The sequence below is a fragment of the Lissotriton vulgaris genome, chromosome 8 (genome assembly GCF_964263255.1).
Source record: "Lissotriton vulgaris chromosome 8, aLisVul1.2, whole genome shotgun sequence".
In the NCBI taxonomy this organism is placed as follows: domain Eukaryota; kingdom Metazoa; phylum Chordata; class Amphibia; order Caudata; family Salamandridae; genus Lissotriton; species Lissotriton vulgaris.
Window position 1 is genome coordinate 1529920777 of NC_141696.1, and position 21166 is coordinate 1529941942.

General features: G+C 38.0%; 10 non-coding genes across 10 annotated transcripts; all 10 read right to left on the minus strand.

Moving 5' to 3' along the window:
* Positions 1-2585: 2585 nt before the first annotated feature.
* TRNAF-GAA (transfer RNA phenylalanine (anticodon GAA)) lies at positions 2586-2658 on the minus strand. The gene has a single exon. It is a non-coding gene; the product is annotated as a tRNA-Phe (tRNA).
* A 2838-nt stretch (positions 2659-5496) lies between these two features.
* On the minus strand, positions 5497-5569 carry TRNAF-AAA (transfer RNA phenylalanine (anticodon AAA)). Its single transcript has one exon. It is a non-coding gene; the product is annotated as a tRNA-Phe (tRNA).
* A 1091-nt stretch (positions 5570-6660) lies between these two features.
* On the minus strand, positions 6661-6733 carry TRNAF-AAA (transfer RNA phenylalanine (anticodon AAA)). Its single transcript has one exon. It is a non-coding gene; the product is annotated as a tRNA-Phe (tRNA).
* A 510-nt stretch (positions 6734-7243) lies between these two features.
* Positions 7244-7316, minus strand: TRNAF-AAA (transfer RNA phenylalanine (anticodon AAA)). Its single transcript has one exon. It is a non-coding gene; the product is annotated as a tRNA-Phe (tRNA).
* Positions 7317-10154: 2838 nt separating this feature from the next.
* TRNAF-GAA (transfer RNA phenylalanine (anticodon GAA)) lies at positions 10155-10227 on the minus strand. The gene has a single exon. It is a non-coding gene; the product is annotated as a tRNA-Phe (tRNA).
* A 510-nt stretch (positions 10228-10737) lies between these two features.
* On the minus strand, positions 10738-10810 carry TRNAF-GAA (transfer RNA phenylalanine (anticodon GAA)). The gene has a single exon. It is a non-coding gene; the product is annotated as a tRNA-Phe (tRNA).
* Positions 10811-13068: 2258 nt separating this feature from the next.
* Positions 13069-13141, minus strand: TRNAF-AAA (transfer RNA phenylalanine (anticodon AAA)). Its single transcript has one exon. It is a non-coding gene; the product is annotated as a tRNA-Phe (tRNA).
* Positions 13142-14234: 1093 nt separating this feature from the next.
* Positions 14235-14307, minus strand: TRNAF-AAA (transfer RNA phenylalanine (anticodon AAA)). The gene has a single exon. It is a non-coding gene; the product is annotated as a tRNA-Phe (tRNA).
* A 508-nt stretch (positions 14308-14815) lies between these two features.
* Positions 14816-14888, minus strand: TRNAF-GAA (transfer RNA phenylalanine (anticodon GAA)). The gene has a single exon. It is a non-coding gene; the product is annotated as a tRNA-Phe (tRNA).
* Positions 14889-16566: 1678 nt separating this feature from the next.
* TRNAF-GAA (transfer RNA phenylalanine (anticodon GAA)) lies at positions 16567-16639 on the minus strand. The gene has a single exon. It is a non-coding gene; the product is annotated as a tRNA-Phe (tRNA).
* Positions 16640-21166: the final 4527 nt, after the last annotated feature.

Below are 21166 nucleotides of genomic sequence, written 5' to 3' on the forward strand. Positions count from 1 at the left end.
CTGACATCTGTGTTCAAGGGGAAGTGGAAGGTAATGCAGACAAGAGTTTACTTTACAAAAAAGCATGAAATGGGAAATATTCATTGTCAAACCTGAAGGTAAGAGAGGTGGAAGCAAGTTTAGAAGGAGGACATAAAGCAAAGTCTATGTTAAATTGATTGTGTTGTAGATCAGTTGGAAAAACTTTGATGAATAGAGAAAAAGTACTACATCTGATTCCAAGACCTATTTTGTTAGAAGCAAGGAACCTCTCAACTGTGCAGAAACCCGGGATTGAACCAGACACCTTTAGATCTTCAGTCTAACGCTCTCCCAACTGAGCTATTTCGGCCTTCTGATAGCTGGGGTCTTCATACTTTAAAATGAACCATTTAACAAAATAGATGCAGGACCTGGATTTTTAACCTCATATGGTAGAGATATGTTTTAAGGAGTCCTGTATCATTCCGCAGTTAACTGGTGCAATGGGAAAATAGCATTTTTGGGATCCAGGTTAGGTAGTTGTTTTTTTAACTCTGAATGGACTAGCACTATATTACCCAGATATATTTGGCATGAGTAGGTAAGTAATGTCATCTGACTACTGACATCTGTGTTCAAGGGGAAGTGGAATGTGATGCAGACAAGAGTTTACTTTACAAAAAAGGACGAAATGGGAAACATTCATAGTCAAACCTGAAGGCAAGATAGGTGGAAGAAAGTTTAAAAGGAGGACAGAAAGCAACGTCTATGTTGAATTGATCATTTTGTAGATCAGTTGGTAAAAATGTTAATAGAGAAAAAAGTACTACAGCTGATTCCAAGACTTACTTTGTGAGAAACAAGGAACCTCTCAACAGTGCCGAAACCCAGGATTGAACAAGGGACCTTTAGATCTTCAGTCTAACGCTCTCCCAACTGAGCTATTTCGGCCTGCTGCTAGCTGTAGTCTTCATACTTTGATTTGAACCATTTAACTAAATGGATGCATGACCTGGATATTTGACCTTATATGTTAGAGATATGTTTTAAGGAGTCCTGTATCATTCAGCAGTTAACTGGTGCAATGGGTAAATAATATTTTTGGGATCCAGGTTAGGTCCTTTTTTTTTAAACTCAGAATGGACTAGCACTATATTACCCAGACGTATTTGGCAAGAGTAGGTAAGCAATGTCATCTGACTACTGACATCTGTGTTCAAGGGGAAGTGGAAGGTAATGCAGACAAGAGTTTACTTTACAAAAAAGCATGAAATGGGAAATATTCATTGTCAAACCTGAAGTTAAGAGAGGTGGAAGCAAGTTTAGAAGGAGGACATAAAGCAAAGTCTATGTTAAATTGATTGTGTTGTAGATCAGTTGTAAAAAATTTGATGAATAGAGAAAAAGTACTACAGCTGATTCCAAGACCTATTTTGTTAGATGCAAGGAACCTCTCAACTGTGCCGAAACCCGGGATTGAACCAGGGACCTTTAGATCTTCAGTCTAACACTCTCCCAACTGAGCTATTTCGGCCTGCTTATATCTGTGGTCTTCATACTTTAATTTGAACCATTTAACAAAATAGATGCAGGACCTGGATTTTTAACCTCATATGGTAGAGATATGTTTTAAGGAGTCCTGTATCATTCCGCAATTAACTGGTGCAATGGGTAAATAGCATTTTTGGGATCCAGGTTAGGTAGTTGTTTTTTTAACTCTGAATGGACTAGCACTATATTACCCAGATATATTTGGCATGAGTAGGTAAGCAATGTCATCTGACTACTGACATCTGTGTTCAAGGGGAAGTGGAAGGTAGTGCAGACAAGAGTTTACTTTACAAAAAAGCATGAAATGGGAAATATTCATTGTCAAACCTGAAGGTAAGAGAGGTGGAAGCAAGTTTAGAAGGAGGACATAAAGCAAAGTCTATGTTAAATTGATTTTGTTGTAGATCAGTTGGAAAAAATTTGATGAATAGAGAAATAATACTACAGCTGATTCCAAGACCTATTTTGTTAGAAGCAAGGAACCTCTCAACTGTGCCAAAACCCGGGATTGAACCAGGGACCTTTAGATCTTCAGTCTAACACTCTCCCAACTGAGCTATTTCGGCCTTCTGATAACTGGGGTCTTCATACTTTAATTTGAACCATTTAACAAAATAGATGCAGGACCTGGATTTTTAACCTCATATGGTAGAGATATGTTGTAAGGAGTCCTGTATCATTCCGCAGTTAACTGGTGCAATGGGTAAATAGCATTTTTGGGATCCAGGTTAGGTAGTTGTTTTTTTAACTTTGAATGGACTAGCACTATATTACCCAGACGTATTTGGCATGAGTAGGTAAGCAATGTCATCTGACTACTGACATCTGTGTTCAAGGGGAAGTGGAATGTGATGCAGACAAGAGTTTACTTTACAAAAAAGGACGAAATGGGAAACATTCATAGTCAAACCTGAAGGCAAGATAGGTGGAAGAAAGTTTAAAAGGAGGACAGAAAGCAAAGTCTATGTGAATTGATCATTTTGTAGATCAGTTGATAAAAATGTTGATAGAGAAAAAAGTACTACAGCTGATTCCAAGACCTATTCTGTTAGAAGCAAGGAACCTCTCAACTGTGCCGAAACCCGGGATTGAACCAGGGACCTTTAGATCTTCAGTCTAACGCTCTCCCAACTGAGCTATTTCGGCCTGCTTATATCTGTGGTCTTCATACTTTAATTTAAACCATTTAACAAAATAGATGCAGGACCTGGATTTTTAACCTCATATGGTAGAGATATGTTTTAAGGAGTCCTGTATCATTCCGCAGTTAACTGCTGCAATGGGTAAATAGCATTTTTGGGATTCAGGTTAGGTAGTTGTTTTTTTAACTCTGAATGGACTAGCACTATATTACCCAGATATATTTGGCATGAGTAGGTAAGCAATGTCATCTGACTACTGACATCTGTGTTCAAGGGGAAGTGGAAGGTAATGCAGACAAGAGTTTACTTTACAAAAAAGCATGAAATGGGAAATATTCATTGTCAAACCTGAAGGTAAGAGAGGTGGAAGCAAGTTAAGAAGGAGGACATAAAGCAAATTCTATGTTAAATTGATTGTGTTGCGGATCAGTTGGAAAAAATGTGATGAATAGAGAAAAAGCAATACAGCTGATTCCAAGACCTACTTTGTTAGAAGCAAGGAACCTCTCAACTGTGCCGAAACGGGATTGAACCAGGGACCTTTAGATCTTCAGTCTAACGCTCTCCCAACTGAGCTATTTCGGCCTTCTGATAGCAGGGGACTTCATACTTTAATTTGAACCATTTAACAAAATAGATGCAGGACCTGGATTTTTAACCTCATATGGTAGAGATATGGTTTAAGGAGTCCTGTATCATTCCGCAGTTAACTGGTGCAATGGGTAAATAGCATTTTTGGGATCCAGGTTAGGTAGTTGTTTTTTTAACTCTGAATGGACTAGCACTATATTGCCCAGATATATTTGGCATGAGTAGGTAAGCAATGTCATCTGACTACTGATATCTGTGTTCAAGGGGAAGTGGAATGTGATGCAGACAAGAGATTACTTTACAAAAAAGGACGAAATGGGAAACATTCATAGTCAAACCTGAAGGCAAGATAGGTGGAAGAAAGTTTAAAAGGAGGACAGAAAGCAAAGTCTATGTTGAATTGATCATTTTGTAGATCAGTTGATAAAAATGTTGATAGAGAAAAAAGTACTACAGCTGATTCCAAGACCTATTTTGTTAGAAGCAAGGAACCTCTCAACTGTGCCGAAACCCGGGATTCAACCAGGGACCTTTAGATCTTCAGTCTAACGCTCTCCCAACTGTGCTATTTCGGCCTGCTTATATCTGTGGTCTTCATACTTTTATTTAAACTATTTAACAAAATAGATGCAGGACCTGGATTTTTAACCTCATATGGTAGGGATATGTTTTAAGGAGTCCTGTATCATTCCGCAATTAACTGGTGCAATGGGTAAATAGCATTTTTGGGATCCAGGTTAGGTAGTTGTTTTTTTAACTCTGAATGGACTAGCACTTTATTACCCAGTTATATTTGGCATGAGTAGGTAAACAATGTCATCTGACTACTGACATCTGTGTTCAAGGGAAAGTGGAATGTGATGCAGACAAGAGTTTACTTTACAAAAAAGCATGAAATGGGAAATATTCATTGTCAAACCTGAAGGTAAGAGAGGTGGAAGCAAGTTTAGAAGGAGGACATAAAGCAAAGTCTATGTTAAATTGATTGTGTTGTAGATCAGTTGGAAAACATTTGATGAATAGAGAAAAAGTACTACAGCTGATTCCAAGACCTATTTTGTTAGAAGCAAGGAACCTCTAAGCTGTGCCGAAACCCAGGATTGAACCAGGGACCTTTAGATCTTCAGTCTAACGCTCTACCAACTGAGATATTTCGGCATTCTGATAGCTGGGGTCTTCATACTTTAATTTGAACCATTTAACAAAATAGATGCAGGACCTGGATTTTTAACCTCATATGGTAGAGATATGTTTTAAGGAGTCCTGTATCAATCCGCAGTTAACTGGTACAATGGGTAAATAGCATTTTTGGGATCCAGGTTAGGTATTAGTTTTTTTTAACTCTGAATGGACTAGCACTATATTACCCAGATATATTTGGCATGAGTAGGTAAGCAATGTCATCTGACTACTGACATCTGTGTTCAAGGGGAAGTGGAATGTTATGCAGACAAGAGTTTACTTTACAAAAAAGGACAAAATGGGAAACATTCATAGTCAAACCTGAAGGCAAGATAGGTGGAAGAAAGTTTAAAAGGAGGACAGAAAGTAACGTCTATGTTGAATTGATCATTTTGTAGATCAGTTGATAAAAATGTTGATAGAGAAAAAAGTACTACAGCTGATTCCAAGACATATTTTGTTAGAAGCAAGGAACCTCTCAACTGTGCCGAAACCCGGGATTGAACCAGGGACCTTTAGATCTTCAGTCTAACGCTCTCCAAACTGAACTATTTCGGCCTGTTTATATCTGTGGTCTTCATACTTTAATTTAAACCATTTAACAAAATAGATGCAGGACCTGGATATTTGACCTCATATGTTAGAGATATGTTTTAAGGAGTCCTGTATCATTCAGGAGTTAACTGGTGCAATGGGTAAATAATATTTTTGGGATCCAGGTTAGGTCATTTTTTTTTTTAACTCCGAATGGACTAGCACTATATTACCCAGACGTATTTGGCATGAGTAGGTAAGCAATGTCATCTGACTACTGACATCTGTGTTCAAGGGGAGGTGGAAGGTAATGCAGACAAGAGTTCACTTTACAAAAAAGCATGAAATGGGAAATATTCATTGTCAAACCTGAAGGTAAGAGAGGTGGAAGCAAGTTTAGAAGGAGGACATAAAGCAAAGTCTATGTTAAATTGATTGTGTTGTAGATCAGTTGGAAAAAATTTGATGAATAGAGAAAAAGTACTACAGCTGATTTCAAGACTTACTTTGTTAGAAGCAAGGAACCTCTCAACTGTGCCGAAACCGGAGATTGAACCAGGGACCTTTAGATCTTTGGTCTAACGCTCTCCCAACTGAGCTATTTCGGCCTTCTGATAGCTGGGGTCTTCATACTTTAATTTGAACCATTTAACAAAATAGATGCAGGACCTGGATTTTTAACCTCATATGGTAGAGATATGTTTTAAGGAGTCCTGTATCATTCCGCAGTTAACTGGTGCAATGGGTAAATAGCATTTTTGGGATCCAGGTTAGGTAGTTGTTTTTTTAACTCTGAATGGACTAGCACTATATTACCCAGATATATTTGGCATGAGTAGGAAAGCAATGTCATCTGACTACTGACATCTGTGTTCAAGGGGAAGTGGAATGTGATGCAGACAAGAGTTTACTTTACAAAAAAGGACGAAATGGGAAACATTCATAGTCAAACCTGAAGGCAAGATAGGTGGAAGAAAGTTTAAAAGGAGGACAGAAAGCAACGTCTATGTTGAATTGATCATTTTGTAGATCAGTTGATAAAAATGTTGATAGAGATAAAAGTACTACAGCTGATTCCAAGACCTATTTTGTTAGAAGCAAGGAACCTCTCAACTGTGCCGAAACCCGGGATTGAACCAGGGACCTTTGGATCTTCAGTCTAACGCTCTCCAAACTGAACTATTTCAGCCTGTTTATATCTGTGGTCTTCATACTTTAATTTAAACCATTTAACAAAATAGATGGAGGACCTGGATATTTGACCTCATATGTTAGAGATATGTTTTAAGGAGTCCTGTATCATTCAGCAGTTAACTGGTGCAATGGGTAAATAATATTTTTGGGATCCAGGTTAGGTCATTTTTTTTTTAACTCCGAATGGACTAGCACTATATTACCCAGACGTATTTGGCATGAGTAGGTAAGCAATGTCATCTGACTACTGACATCTGTGTTCAAGGGGAGGTGGAAGGTAATGCAGACAAGAGTTCACTTTACAAAAAAGCATGAAATGGGAAATATTCATTGTCAAACCTGAAGGTAAGAGAGGTGGAAGCAAGTTTAGAAGGAGGACATAAAGCAAAGTCTATGTTAAATTGATTGTGTTGTAGATCAGTTGGAAAAAATTTGATGAATAGAGAAAAAGTACTACAGCTGATTCCAAGACTTACTTTGTTAGAAGCAAGGAACCTCTCAACTGTGCCGAAACCCGAGATTGAACCAGGGACCTTTAAATCTTTGGTCTAACGCTCTCCCAACTGAGCTATTTCGGCCTTCTGATAGCTGGGATCTTCATACTTTAATTTGAACCGTTTAACAAAATAGATGCAGGACCTGGATTTTTAACCTCATATGGTAGAGATATGTTTTAAGGAGTCCTGTATCATTCCGCAGTTAACTGGTGCAATGGGTAAATAGCATTTTTGGGATCCAGGTTAGGTAGTTGTTTTTTTAACTCTGAATGGACTAGCACTATATTACCCAGATATATTTGGCATGAGTAGGTAAGCAATGTCATCTGACTACTGACATCTGTGTTCAAGGGGAAGTGGAAGGTAATGCAGACAAGAGTTCACTTTACAAAAAAGCATGAAATGGGAAATATTCATTGTCAAACCTGAAGGTAAGAGAGGTGGAAGCAAGTTTAGAAGGAGGACATAAAGCAAAGTCTATGTTAACTTGATTGTGTTGTAGATCAGTTGGAAAAAATTTGATGAATAGAGAAAAAGTACTACAGCTGATTCCAAGACTTACTTTGTTAGAAGCAAGGAACCTCTCAACTGTGCCGAAACCCGAGATTGAACCAGGGACCTTTAGATCTTTGGTCTAACGCTCTCCCAACTGAGCTATTTCGGCCTTCTGATAGCTGGGATCTTCATACTTTAATTTGAACCGTTTAACAAAATAGATGCAGGACCTGGATTTTTAACCTCATATGGTAGAGATATGTTTTATGGAGTCCTGTATCATTCCGCAATTAACTGGTGCAATGGGTAAATAATATTTTTGGGATCCAGGTTAGGTCATTTTTTTTTTTAACTCCGAATGGACTAGCACTATATTACCCAGACGTATTTGTCATGAGTAGGTAAGCAATGTCATCTGACTACTGACATCTGTGTTCAAGGGGAAGTGGAAGGTAATGCAGACAAGAGTTTACTTTACAAAAAAGCATGAAATGGGAAATATTCATTGTCAAACCTGAAGGTAAGAGAGGTGGAAGCAAGTTTAGAAGGAGGACATAAAGCAAAGTCTATGTTAAATTGATTGTGTTGTAGATCAGTTGGAAAAACTTTGATGAATAGAGAAAAAGTACTACATCTGATTCCAAGACCTATTTTGTTAGAAGCAAGGAACCTCTCAACTGTGCAGAAACCCGGGATTGAACCAGAGACCTTTAGATCTTCAGTCTAACGCTCTCCCAACTGAGCTATTTCGGCCTTCTGATAGCTGGGGTCTTCATACTTTAATTTGAACCGTTTAACAAAATAGATGCAGGACCTGGATTTTTAACCTCATATGGTAGAGATATGTTTTAAGGAGTCCTGTATCATTCCGCAGTTAACTGGTGCAATGGGTAAATAGCATTTTTGGGATCCAGGTTAGGTAGTTGTTTTTTTAACTCTGAATGGACTAGCACTATATTACCCAGATATATTTGGCATGAGTAGGTAAGTAATGTCATCTGACTACTGACATCTGTGTTCAAGGGGAAGTGGAATGTGATGCAGACAAGAGTTTACTTTACAAAAAAGGACGAAATAGGAAACATTCATAGTCAAACCTGAAGGCAAGATAGGTGGAAGAAAGTTTAAAAGGAGGACATAAAGCAACGTCTATGTTGAATTGATCATTTTGTAGATCAGTTGATAAAAATGTTAATAGAGAAAAAAGTACTACAGCTGATTCCAAGACTTACTTTGTGAGAAACAAGGAACCTCTCAACAGTGCCGAAACCCAGGATTGAACAAGGGACCTTTAGATCTTCAGTCTAACGCTCTCCCAACTGAGCTATTTCGGCCTGCTGCTAGCTTTAGTCTTCATACTTTGATTTGAACCATTTAACTAAATGGATGCATGACCTGGATATTTGACCTTATATGTTAGAGATATGTTTTAAGGAGTCCTGTATCATTCAGCAGTTAACTGGTGCAATGGGTAAATAATATTTTTGGGATCCAGGTTAGGTCATTTTTTTTTAAACTCCGAATGGACTAGCACTATATTACCCAGACGTATTTGGCAAGAGTAGGTAAGCAATGTCATCTGACTACTGACATCTGTGTTCAAGGGGAAGTGGAAGATAATGCAGACAAGAGTTTACTTTACAAAAAAGCATGAAATGGGAAATATTCATTGTCAAACCTGAAGTTAAGAGAGGTGGAAGCAAGTTTAGAAGGAGGACATAAAGCAAAGTCTATGTTAAATTGATTGTGTTGTAGATCAGTTGTAAAAAATTTGATGAATAGAGAAAAAGTACTACAGCTGATTCCAAGACCTATTTTGTTAGATGCAAGGAACCTCTCAACTGTGCCGAAACACGGGATTGAACCAGGGACCTTTAGATCTTCAGTCTAACGCTCTCCCAACTGAGCTATTTCGGCCTGCTTATATCTGTGGTCTTCATACTTTAATTTAAACCATTTAACAAAATAGATGCAGGACCTGGATTTTTAACCTCATATGGTAGAGATATGTTTTAAGGAGTCCTGTATCATTCCGCAATTAACTGGTGCAATGGGTAAATAGCATTTTTGGGATCCAGGTTAGGTAGTTGTTTTTTTAACTCTGAATGGACTAGCACTATATTACCCAGATATATTTGGCATGAGTAGGTAAGCAATGTCATCTGACTACTGACATCTGTGTTCAAAGGGAAGTGGAAGGTAGTGCAGACAAGAGTTTACTTTACAAAAAAGCATGAAATGGGAAATATTCATTGTCAAACCTGAAGGTAAGAGAGGTGGAAGCAAGTTTAGAAGGAGGACATAAAGCAAAGTCTATGTTAAATTGATTTTGTTGTAGATCAGTTGGAAACAATTTGATGAATAGAGAAATAGTACTACAGCTGATTCCAAGACCTATTTTGTTAGAAGCAAGGAACCTCTCAACTGTGCCAAAACCCGGGATTGAACCAGGGACCTTTAGATCTTCAGTCTAACACTCTCCCAACTGAGCTATTTCGGCCTTCTGATAACTGGGGTCTTCATACTTTAATTTGAACCATTTAACAAAATAGATGCAGGACCTGGATTTTTAACCTCATATGGTAGAGATATGTTGTAAGGAGTCCTGTATCATTCCGCAGTTAACTGGTGCAATGGGTAAATAGCATTTTTGGGATCCAGGTTAGGTAGTTGTTTTTTTAACTCTGAATGGACTAGCACTATATTACCCAGACGTATTTGGCATGAGTAGGTAAGCAATGTCATCTGACTACTGACATCTGTGTTCAAGGGGAAGTGGAATGTGATGCAGACAAGAGTTTACTTTACAAAAAAGGACGAAATGGGAAACATTCATAGTCAAACCTGAAGGCAAGATAGGTGGAAGAAAGTTTAAAAGGAGGACAGAAAGCAAAGTCTATGTGAATTGATCATTTTGTAGATCAGTTGATAAAAATGTTGATAGAGAAAAAAGTACTACATCTGATTCCAAGACCTATTTTGTTAGAAGCAAGGAACCTCTCAACTGTGCCGAAACCCGGGATTGAACCAGGGACCTTTAGATCTTCAGTCTAACGCTCTCCCAACTGAGCTATTTCGGCCTGCTTATATCTATGGTCTTCATACTTTAATTTAAACCATTTAACAAAATAGATGCAGGACCTGGATTTTTAACCTCATATGGTAGAGATATGTTTTAAGGAGTCCTGTATCATTCCGCAGTTAACTGCTGCAATGGGTAAATAGCATTTTTGGGATTCAGGTTAGGTAGTTGTTTTTTTAACTCTGAATGGACTAGCACTATATTACCCAGATATATTTGGCATGAGTAGGTAAGCAATGTCATCTGACTACTGACATCTGTGTTCAAGGGGAAGTGGAAGGTAATGCAGACAAGAGTTTACTTTACAAAAAAGCATGAAATGGGAAATATTCATTGTCAAACCTGAAGGTAAGAGAGGTGGAAGCAAGTTAAGAAGGAGGACATAAAGCAAAGTCTATGTTAAATTGATTGTGTTGCGGATCAGTTGGAAAAAATGTGATGAATAGAGAAAAAGCACTACAGCTGATTCCAAGACCTACTTTGTTAGAAGCAAGGAACCTCTCAACTGTGCCGAAACCCGGGATTGAACCAGGGACCTTTAGATCTTCAGTCTAACGCTCTCCCAACTGAGCTATTTCGGCCTTCTGATAGCAGGGGACTTCATACTTTAATTTGAACCATTTAACAAACTAGATGCAGGATCTGGATTTTTAACCTCATATGGTAGAGATATGGTTTAAGGAGTCCTGTATCATTCCGCAGTTAACTGGTGCAATGGGTAAATAGCATTTTTGGGATCCAGGTTAGGTAGTTGTTTTTTTAACTCTGAATGGACTAGCACTATATTGCCCAGATATATTTGGCATGAGTAGGTAAGCAATGTCATCTGACTACTGATATCTGTGTTCAAGGGGAAGTGGAATGTGATGCAGACAAGAGATTACTTTACAAAAAAGGACGAAATGGGAAACATTCATAGTCAAACCTGAAGGCAAGATAGGTGGAAGAAAGTTTAAAAGGAGGACAGAAAGCAAAGTCTATGTTGAATTGATCATTTTGTAGATCAGTTGATAAAAATGTTGATAGAGAAAAAAGTACTATAGCTGATTCCAAGACCTATTTTGTTAGAAGCAAGGAACCTCTCAACTGTGCCGAAACCCGGGATTCAACCAGGGACCTTTAGATCTTCAGTCTAACGCTCTCCCAACTGAGCTATTTCGGCCTGCTTATATCTGTGGTCTTCATACTTTAATTTAAACTATTTAACAAAATAGATGCAGGACCTGGATTTTTAACCTCATATGGTAGGGATATGTTTTAAGGAGTCCTGTATCATTCCGCAATTAACTGGTGCAATGGGTAAATAGCATTTTTGGGATCCAGGTTAGGTAGTTGTTTTTTTAACTCTGAATGGACTAGCACTTTATTACCCAGTTATATTTGGCATGAGTAGGTAAACAATGTCATCTGACTACTGACATCTGTGTTCAAGGGAAAGTGGAATGTGATGCAGACAAGAGTTTACTTTACAAAAAAGCATGAAATGGGAAATATTCATTGTCAAACCTGAAGGTAAGAGAGGTGGAAGCAAGTTTAGAAGGAGGACATAAAGCAAAGTCTATGTTAAATTGATTGTGTTGTAGATCAGTTGGAAAACATTTGATGAATAGAGAAAAAGTACTACAGCTGATTCCAAGACCTATTTTGTTAGAAGCAAGGAACCTCTCAACTGTGCCGAAACCCAGGATTGAACCAGGGACCTTTAGATCTTCTGTCTAACGCTCTACCAACTGAGATATTTCGGCATTCTGATAGCTGGGGTCTTCATACTTTAATTTGAACCATTTAACAAAATAGATGCAGGACCTGGATTTTTAACCTCATATGGTAGAGATATGTTTTAAGGAGTCCTGTATCAATCCGCAGTTAACTGGTACAATGGGTAAATAGCATTTTTGGGATCCAGGTTAGGTATTAGTTTTTTTTAACTCTGAATGGACTAGCACTATATTACCCAGATATATTTGGCATGAGTAGGTAAGCAATGTCATCTGACTACTGACATCTGTGTTCAAGGGGAAGTGGAATGTGATGCAGACAAGAGTTTACTTTACAAAAAAGGACGAAATGGGAAACATTCATAGTCAAACCTGAAGGCAAGATAGGTGGAAGAAAGTTTAAAAGGAGGACAGAAAGTAACGTCTATGTTGAATTGATCATTTTGTAGATCAGTTGATAAAAATGTTGATAGAGAAAAAAGTACTACAGCTGATTCCAAGACATATTTTGTAAGAAGCAAGGAACCTCTCAACTGTGCCGAAACCCGGGATTGAACCAGGGACCTTTAGATCTTCAGTCTAACGCTCTCCAAACTGAACTATTTCGGCCTGTTTATATCTGTGGTCTTCATACTTTAATTTAAACCATTTAACAAAATAGATGCAGGACCTGGATATTTGACCTCATATGTTAGAGATATGTTTTAAGGAGTCCTGTATCATTCAGCAGTTAACTGGTGCAATGGGTAAATAATATTTTTGGGATCCAGGTTAGGTCATTTTTTTTTTTTAACTCCGAATGGACTAGCACTATATTACCCAGACGTATTTGGCATGAGAAAGTAAGCAATGTCATCTGACTACTGACATCTGTGTTCAAGGGGAGGTGGAAGGTAATGCAGACAAGAGTTCACTTTACAAAAAAGCATGAAATGGGAAATATTCATTGTCAAACCTGAAGGTAAGAGAGGTGGAAGCAAGTTTAGAAGGAGGACATAAAGCAAAGTCTATGTTAAATTGATTGTGTTGTAGATCAGTTGGAAAAAATTTGATGAATAGAGAAAAAGTACTACAGCTGATTCCAAGACTTACTTTGTTAGAAGCAAGGAACCTCTCAACTGTGCCGAAACCCGAGATTGAACCAGGGACCTTTAGATCTTTGGTCTAACACTCTCCCAACTGAGCTATTTCGGCCTTCTGATAGCTGGGGTCTTCATACTTTAATTTGAACCATTTAACAAAATAGATGCAGGACCTGGATTTTTAACCTCATATGGTAGAGATATGTTTTAAGGAGTCCTGTATCATTCCGCAGTTAACTGGTGCAATGGGTAAATAGCATTTTTGGGATCCAGGTTAGGTAGTTGTTTTTTTAACTCTGAATGGACTAGCACTATATTACCCAGATATATTTGGCATGAGTAGGTAAGCAATGTCATCTGACTACTGACATCTGTGTTCAAGGGGAAGTGGAATGTGATGCAGACAAGAGTTTACTTTACAAAAAAGGACGAAATGGGAAACATTCATAGTCAAACCTGAAGGCAAGATAGGTGGAAGAAAGTTTAAAAGCAGGACAGAAAGCAACGTCTATGTTGAATTGATCATTTTGTAGATCAGTTGATAAAAATGTTGATAGAGAAAAAAGTACTACAGCTGATTCCAAGACCTATTTTGTTAGAAGCAAGGAACCTCTCAACTGTGCCGAAACCCGGGATTGAACCAGGGACCTTTAGATCTTCAGTCTAACGCTCGCCAAACTGAACTATTTCGGCCTGTTTATATCTGTGGTCTTCATACTTTAATTTAAACCATTTAACAAAATAGATGCAGGACCTGGATATTTGACCTCATATGTTAGAGATATGTTTTAAGGAGTCCTGTATCATTCAGCAGTTAACTGGTGCAATGGGTAAATAATATTTTTGGGATCCAGGTTAGGTCATTTTTTTTTTTTAACTCCGAATGGACTAGCACTATATTACCCAGACGTATTTGGCATGAGTAGGTAAGCAATGTCATCTGACTACTGACATCTGTGTTCAAGGGGAGGTGGAAGGTAATGCAGACAAGAGTTCACTTTACAAAAAAGCATGAAATGGGAAATATTCATTGTCAAACCTGAAGGTAAGAGAGGTGGAAGCAAGTTTAGAAGGAGGACATAAAGCAAAGTCTATGTTAAATTGATTGTGTTGTAGATCAGTTGGAAAAAATTTGATGAATAGAGAAAAAGTACTACAGCTGATTCCAAGACTTACTTTGTTAGAAGCAAGGAACCTCTCAACTGTGCCGAAACCCGAGATTGAACCAGGGACCTTTAGATCTTTGGTCTAACGCTCTCCCAACTGAGGTATTTCGGTCTTCTGATAGCTGAGATCTTCATACTTTAATTTGAACCATTTAACAAAATAGATGCAGGACCTGGATTTTTAACCTCATATGGTAGAGATATGTTTTAAGGAGTCCTGTATCATTCCGCAGTTAACTGGTGCAATGGGTAAATAGCATTTTTGGGATCCAGGTTAGGTAGTTGTTTTTTAAACTCTGAATGGACTAGCACTATATTACCCAGATATATTTGGCATGAGTAGGTAAGCAATGTCATCTGACTACTGACATCTGTGTTCAAGGGGAAGTGGAATGTGATGCAGACAAGAGTTTACTTTACAAAAAAGGACGAAATGGGAAACATTCATAGTCAAACCTGAAGGCAAGATAGGTGGAAGAAAGTTTAAAAGGAGGACAGAAAGCAACGTCTATGTTGAATTGATCATTTTGTAGATCAGTTGATAAAAATGTTGATAGAGAAAAAAGTACTACAGCTGATTCCAAGACCTATTTTGTTAGAAGGAAGGAACCTCTCAACTGTGCTGAAACCCGGGATTGAACCAGGGACCTTTAGATCTTCAGTCTAACGCTCTCCCAACTGAGCTATTTCAGCCTGCTTATAGCAGTGGTCTTCATACTTTAATTTAAACCATTTAACAGAATAGATGCAGGACCTGGATTTTTAACCTCATATGGTAGAGATATGTTTTACGGAGTCCTGTATCATTCCGCAATTAACTGGTGCAATGGGTAAATAATATTTTTGGGATCCAGGTTAGGTCATTTTTTTTTTTTTTAACTCCGAATGGACTAGCACTATATTACCCAGACGTATTTGTCATGAGTAGGTAAGCAATGTCATCTGACTACTGACATCTGTGTTCAAGGGGAAGTGGAAGGTAATGCAGACAAGAGTTTACTTTACAAAAAAGCATGAAATGGGAAATATTCATTGTCAAACCTGAAGGTAAGAGAGGTGGAAGCAAGTTTAGAAGGAGGACATAAAGCAAAGTCTATGTTAAATTGATTGTGTTGTAGATCAGTTGGAAAAACTTTGATGAATAGAGAAAAAGTACTACATCTGATTCCAAGACCTATTTTGTTAGAAGCAAGGAACCTCTCAACTGTGCAGAAACCCGGGATTGAACCAGAGACCTTTAGATCTTCAGTCTAACGCTCTCCCAACTGAGCTATTTCGGCCTTCTGATAGCTGGGGTCTTCATACTTTAATTTGAACCATTTAACAAAATAGATGCAGGACCTGGATTTTTAACCTCATATGGTAGAGATATGTTTTAAGGAGTCCTGTATCATTCCGCAGTTAACTGGTGCAATGGGTAAATAGCATTTTTGGGATCCAGGTTAGGTAGTTGTTTTTTTAACTCTGAATGGACTAGCACTATATTACCCAGATATATTTGGCATGAGTAGGTAAGTAATGTCATCTGACTACTGACATCTGTGTTCAAGGGGAAGTGGAATGTGATGCAGACAAGAGTTTACTTTACAAAAAAGGACGAAATGGGAAACATTCATAGTCAAACCTGAAGGCAAGATAGGTGGAAGAAAGTTTAAAAGGAGGACAGAAAGCAACGTCTATGTTGAATTGATCATTTTGTAGATCAGTTGATAAAAATGTTAATAGAGAAAAAAGTACTACAGCTGATTCCAAGACTTACTTTGTGAGAAACAAGGAACCTCTCAACAGTGCCGAAACCCAGGATTGAACAAGGGACCTTTAGATCTTCAGTCTAACGCTCTCCCAACTGAGCTATTTCGGCCTGCTGCTAGCTGTAGTCTTCATACTTTGATTTGAACCATTTAACTAAATGGATGCATGACCTGGATATTTGACCTTATATGTTAGAGATATGTTTTAAGGAGTCCTGTATCATTCAGCAGTTAACTGGTGCAATGGGTAAATAATATTTTTGGGATCCAGGTTAGGTCATTTTTTTTTAAACTCCGAATGGACTAGCACTATATTACCCAGACGTATTTGGCAAGAGTAGGTAAGCAATGTCATCTGACTACTGACATCTGTGTTCAAGGGGAAGTGGAAGGTAATGCAGACAAGAGTTTACTTTACAAAAAAGCATGAAATGGGAAATATTCATTGTCAAACCTGAAGTTAAGAGAGGTGGAAGCAAGTTTAGAAGGAGGACATAAAGCAAAGTCTATGTTAAATTGATTGTGTTGTAGATCAGTTGTAAAAAATTTGATGAATAGAGAAAAAGTACTACAGCTGATTCCAAGACCTATTTTGTTAGATGCCAGGAACCTCTCAACTGTGCCGAAACCCGGGATTGAACCAGGGACCTTTAGATCTTCAGTCTAACGCTCTCCCAACTGAGCTATTTCGGCCTGCTTATATCTGTGGTCTTCATACTTTAATTTAAACCATTTAACAAAATAGATGCAGGACCTGGATTTTTAACCTCATATGGTAGAGATATGTTTTAAGGAGTCCTGTATCATTCCGCAATTAACTGGTGCAATGGGTAAATAGCATTTTTGGGATCCAGGTTAGGTAGTTGTTTTTTTAACTCTGAATGGACTAGCACTATATTACCCAGATATATTTGGCATGAGTAGGTAAGCAATGTCATCTGACTACTGACATCTGTGTTCAAGGGGAAGTGGAAGGTAGTGCAGACAAGAGTTTACTTTACAAAAAAGCATGAAATGGGAAATATTCATTGTCAAACCTGAAGGTAAGAGAGGTGGAAGCAAGTTTAGAAGGAGGACATAAAGCAAAGTCTATGTTAAATTGATTTTGTTGTAGATCAGTTGGAAAAAATTTGATGAATAGAGAAATAGTACTACAGCTGATTCCAAGACCTATTTTGTTAGAAGCAAGGAACCTCTCAACTGTGCCAAAACCCAGGATTGAACCAGGGACCTTTAGATCTTCAGTCTAACACTCTCCCAACTGAGCTATTTCGGCCTTCTGATAACTGGGGTCTTCATACTTTAATTTGAACCATTTAACAAAATAGATGCAGGATCTGGATTTTTAAACTCATATGGTAGAGATATGTTGTAAGGAGTCCTGTATCATTCCCCAGTTAACTGGTGCAATGGGTAAATAGCATTTTTGGGATCCAGGTTAGGTAGTTGTTTTTTTAACTCTGAATGGAGTAGCACTATTTTACCCAGATATATTTGGCATGAGTAGGTAAGCAATGTCATCTGACTACTGACATCTGTGTTCAAGGGGAAGTGGAATGTGATGCAGACAAGAGTTTACTTTACAAAAAAGGACGAAATGGGAAACATTCATAGTCAAACCTGAAGTCAAGATAGGTGGAAGAAAGTTTAAAAGGAGGACAGAAAGCAAAGTCTATGTTGAATTGATCATTTTGTAGATCTGTTGATAAAAATGTTGATAGAGAAAAAGTACTACAGCTGATTCCAAGACCTATTTTGTTAGAAGCAAGGAACCTCTCAACTGTGCCTAAACCCGGTATTGAAACAGGGACCTTTAGATCTTCAGTCTAACGCTGTCCCAACTAAGCTATTTCGGCCTTCTGATAGGTGGGGTCTTCATACTTTAATTTGAACCATTTAACAAAATAGATGCAGGACCTGGATTTTTAACCTCATATGGTAGAGATATGTTTTAAGGAGTCCTGTATCATTCCGCAGTTAACTGGTGCAATGGGTAAATAGCATTTTTGGGATCCAGGTTAGGTAGTTGTTTTTTTAACTCTGAATGGACTAGCACTATATTACCCAGATATATTTGGCATGAGTAGGTAAGCAATGTCATCTGACTACTGACATCTGTGTTCAAGGGGGAGTGGAATGTGATGCAGACAAGAGTTTACTTTACAAAAAACGACGAAATAGGAAACATTCATAGTCAAACCTGAAGGCAAGATAGGTGGAAGAAAGTTTAAAAGGAGGACAGAAAGCAAAGTCTATGTTGAACTGATCATTTTGTAAATCAGTTGATAAAAATGTTGATAGAGAAAAAAGTACCACAGCTGATTCCAAGACCTATTTTGTGAGAAGCAAGGAACCTCTCAACAGTGCCAAAACCCGCGATTGAACCTGGAACCTTTAGATCTTCAGTCTAACACCCTCCCAACTGAGCTATTTCGGCCTCCTACTAGCTGCAGTCTTCATACTTTGATTTGAACCATTTAACAAAATAGATGCATGACCTGGATATTTGACCTTATATGTTAGAGATATGTTTTAAGGAGTCCTGTATCATTCAGCAGTTAACTGGTGCAATGGGTAAATAATATTGTTGGGATCCAGGTTAGGTCATTTTTTTTTTTAAACCGAATGGACTAGCACTATATTACCCAGACGTATTTTGCCTGAGTAGGTAAGCAATGTCATCTGACCACTGACATCTGTGTTCAAGGTGAAGTGGAAGGTAATGCAGACAAGAGTTTACTTTACAAAAAAGCATGAAATGGGAAATATTCATTGTCAAACCTGAAGGTAAGAGAGGGGGAAGCAAGTTTAGAAGGAGGACATAAAGCAAAGTCTATGTTAAATTGATTGTGTTGTAGATAAGTTGGAATAAATGTGATGAATAGAGAAAAAGTACTACAGCTGATTCCAAGACCTATTTTGTTAGAAGCAAGGAACCTCTCAACTGTGCCGAAACCCAGGATTGAACCAAGGACCTTTAGATCTTCAGTCTAACGCTCTCCCAACTGAGCTATGTCCGCCTTCTGATAGCTGGGGTCTTCATACTTTAATTTGAACCATTTAACAAAATAGATGCAGGACCTGGATTTTTAACCTCATATGGTAGAGATATGTTTTAAGGAGTCCTTTATCATTCCCCAGTTAACTGGTGCAATGGGTAAATAGCATTTTTGGGATCCAGGTTAGGTAGTTGTTTTTTTAACTCTGAATGGAATAGCACTATATTACCCAGACGTATTTGGCATGAGTAGGTAAGCAATGTCATCTGACTACTGACATCTGTGTTCAAGGGGAAGTGGAAGGTAATGCAGACAAGAGTTTACTTTACAAAAAAGCATGAAATGGGAAATATTCATTGTCAAACCTGAAGGTAAGAGAGGTGGAAGCAAGTTTAGAAGGAGGACATAAAGCAAAGTCTATGTTAAATTGATTGTGTTGTAGATCAGTTGGAAAAAATTTGATGAATAGAGAAAAAGTACTACAGCTGATTCCAAGACCTATTTTGTTAGAAGCAATGAACCTCTCAACTTTGCCGAAACCCGGGATTGAACCAGGGACCTTTAGATCTTCAGTCTAACGCTCTCCCAACTGAGCTATTTCAGCCTTCTGATAGCTGGGGTCTTCATACTTTAATTTGAACCATTTAACAAAATAGATGCAGGACCTGGATTTTTAACCTCATATGGTAGAGATATGTTTTAAGGAGTCCTGTATCAATCCGCAGTTAACTGGTACAATGGGTAAACAGCATTTTTGGGATCCAGGTTAGGTATTAGTTTTTTTTAACTCTGAATGGACTAGCACTATATTACCCAGATATATTTGGCATGAGTAGGTAAGCAATGTCATCTGACTACTGACATCTGTGTTCAAGGGGAAGTGGAATGTGATGCAGACAAGAGTTTACTTTACAAAAAAGGACGAAATGGGAAACATTCATAGTCAAACCTGAAGGCAAGATAGGTGGAAGAAAGTTTAAAAGGAGGACAGAAAGTAACGTCTATGTTTAATTGATCATTTTGTAGATCAGTTGATAAAAATGTTGATAGAGAAAAAAGTACTACAGCTGATTCCAAGACATATTTTGTTAGAAGCAAGGAACCTCTCAACTGTGCCGAAACCCCGGATTGAACCAGGGACCTTTAGATCTTCAGTCTAACGCTCTCCTAACTGAACTATTTCGGCCTGTTTATATCTGTGGTCTTCATACTTTAATTTAAACCATTTAACAAAATAGATGCAGGACCTGGATATTTGACCTCATATGTTAGAGATATGTTTTAAGGAGTCCTGTATCATTCAGCAGTTAACTGGTGCAATGGGTAAATAATATTTTTGGGATCCAGGTTAGGTCATTTTTTTTTTTTAACTCCGAATGTACTAGCACTATATTACCCAGACGTATTTGGCATGAGTAGGTAAGCAATGTCATCTGACTACTGACATCTGTGTTCAAGGGGAGGTGGAAGGTAATGCAGACAAGAGTTCACTTTACAAAAAAGCATGAAATGGGAAATATTCATTGTCAAACCTGAAGGTAAGAGAGGTGGAAGCAAGTTTAGAAGGAGGACATAAAGCAAAGTCTATGTTAAATTGATTGTGTTGTAGATCAGTTGGAAAAAATTTGATGAATAGAGAAAAAGTACTACAGCTGATTCCAAGACTTACTTTGTTAGAAGCAAGAAACCTCTCAACTGTGCCGAAACACAAGATTGAACCAGGGACCTTTAGATCTTTGGTCTAACGTTCTCCCAACTGAGCTATTTCGGCCTTCTGATAGCTGGGGTCTTCATACTTTAATTTGAACCATTTAACAAAATAGATGCAGGACCTGGATTTTTAACCTCATATGGTAGAGATATGTTTTAAGGAGTCCTGTATCATTCCGCAGTTAACTGGTGCAATGGGTAAATAGCATTTTTGGGATCCAGGTTAGGTAGTTGTTTTTTTAACTCTGAATGGACTAGCACTATATTACCCAGATATATTTGGCATGAGTAGGTAAGCAATGTCATCTGACTACTGACATCTGTGTTCAAGGGGAAGTGGAATGTGATGCAGACAAGAGTTTACTTTACAAAAAAGGACGAAATGGGAAACATTCATAGTCAAACCTGAAGGCAAGATAGGTGGAAGAAAGTTTAAAAGGAGGACAGAAAGCAACGTCCATGTTGAATTGATCATTTTGTAGATCAGTTGATAAAAATGTTGATAGAGAAA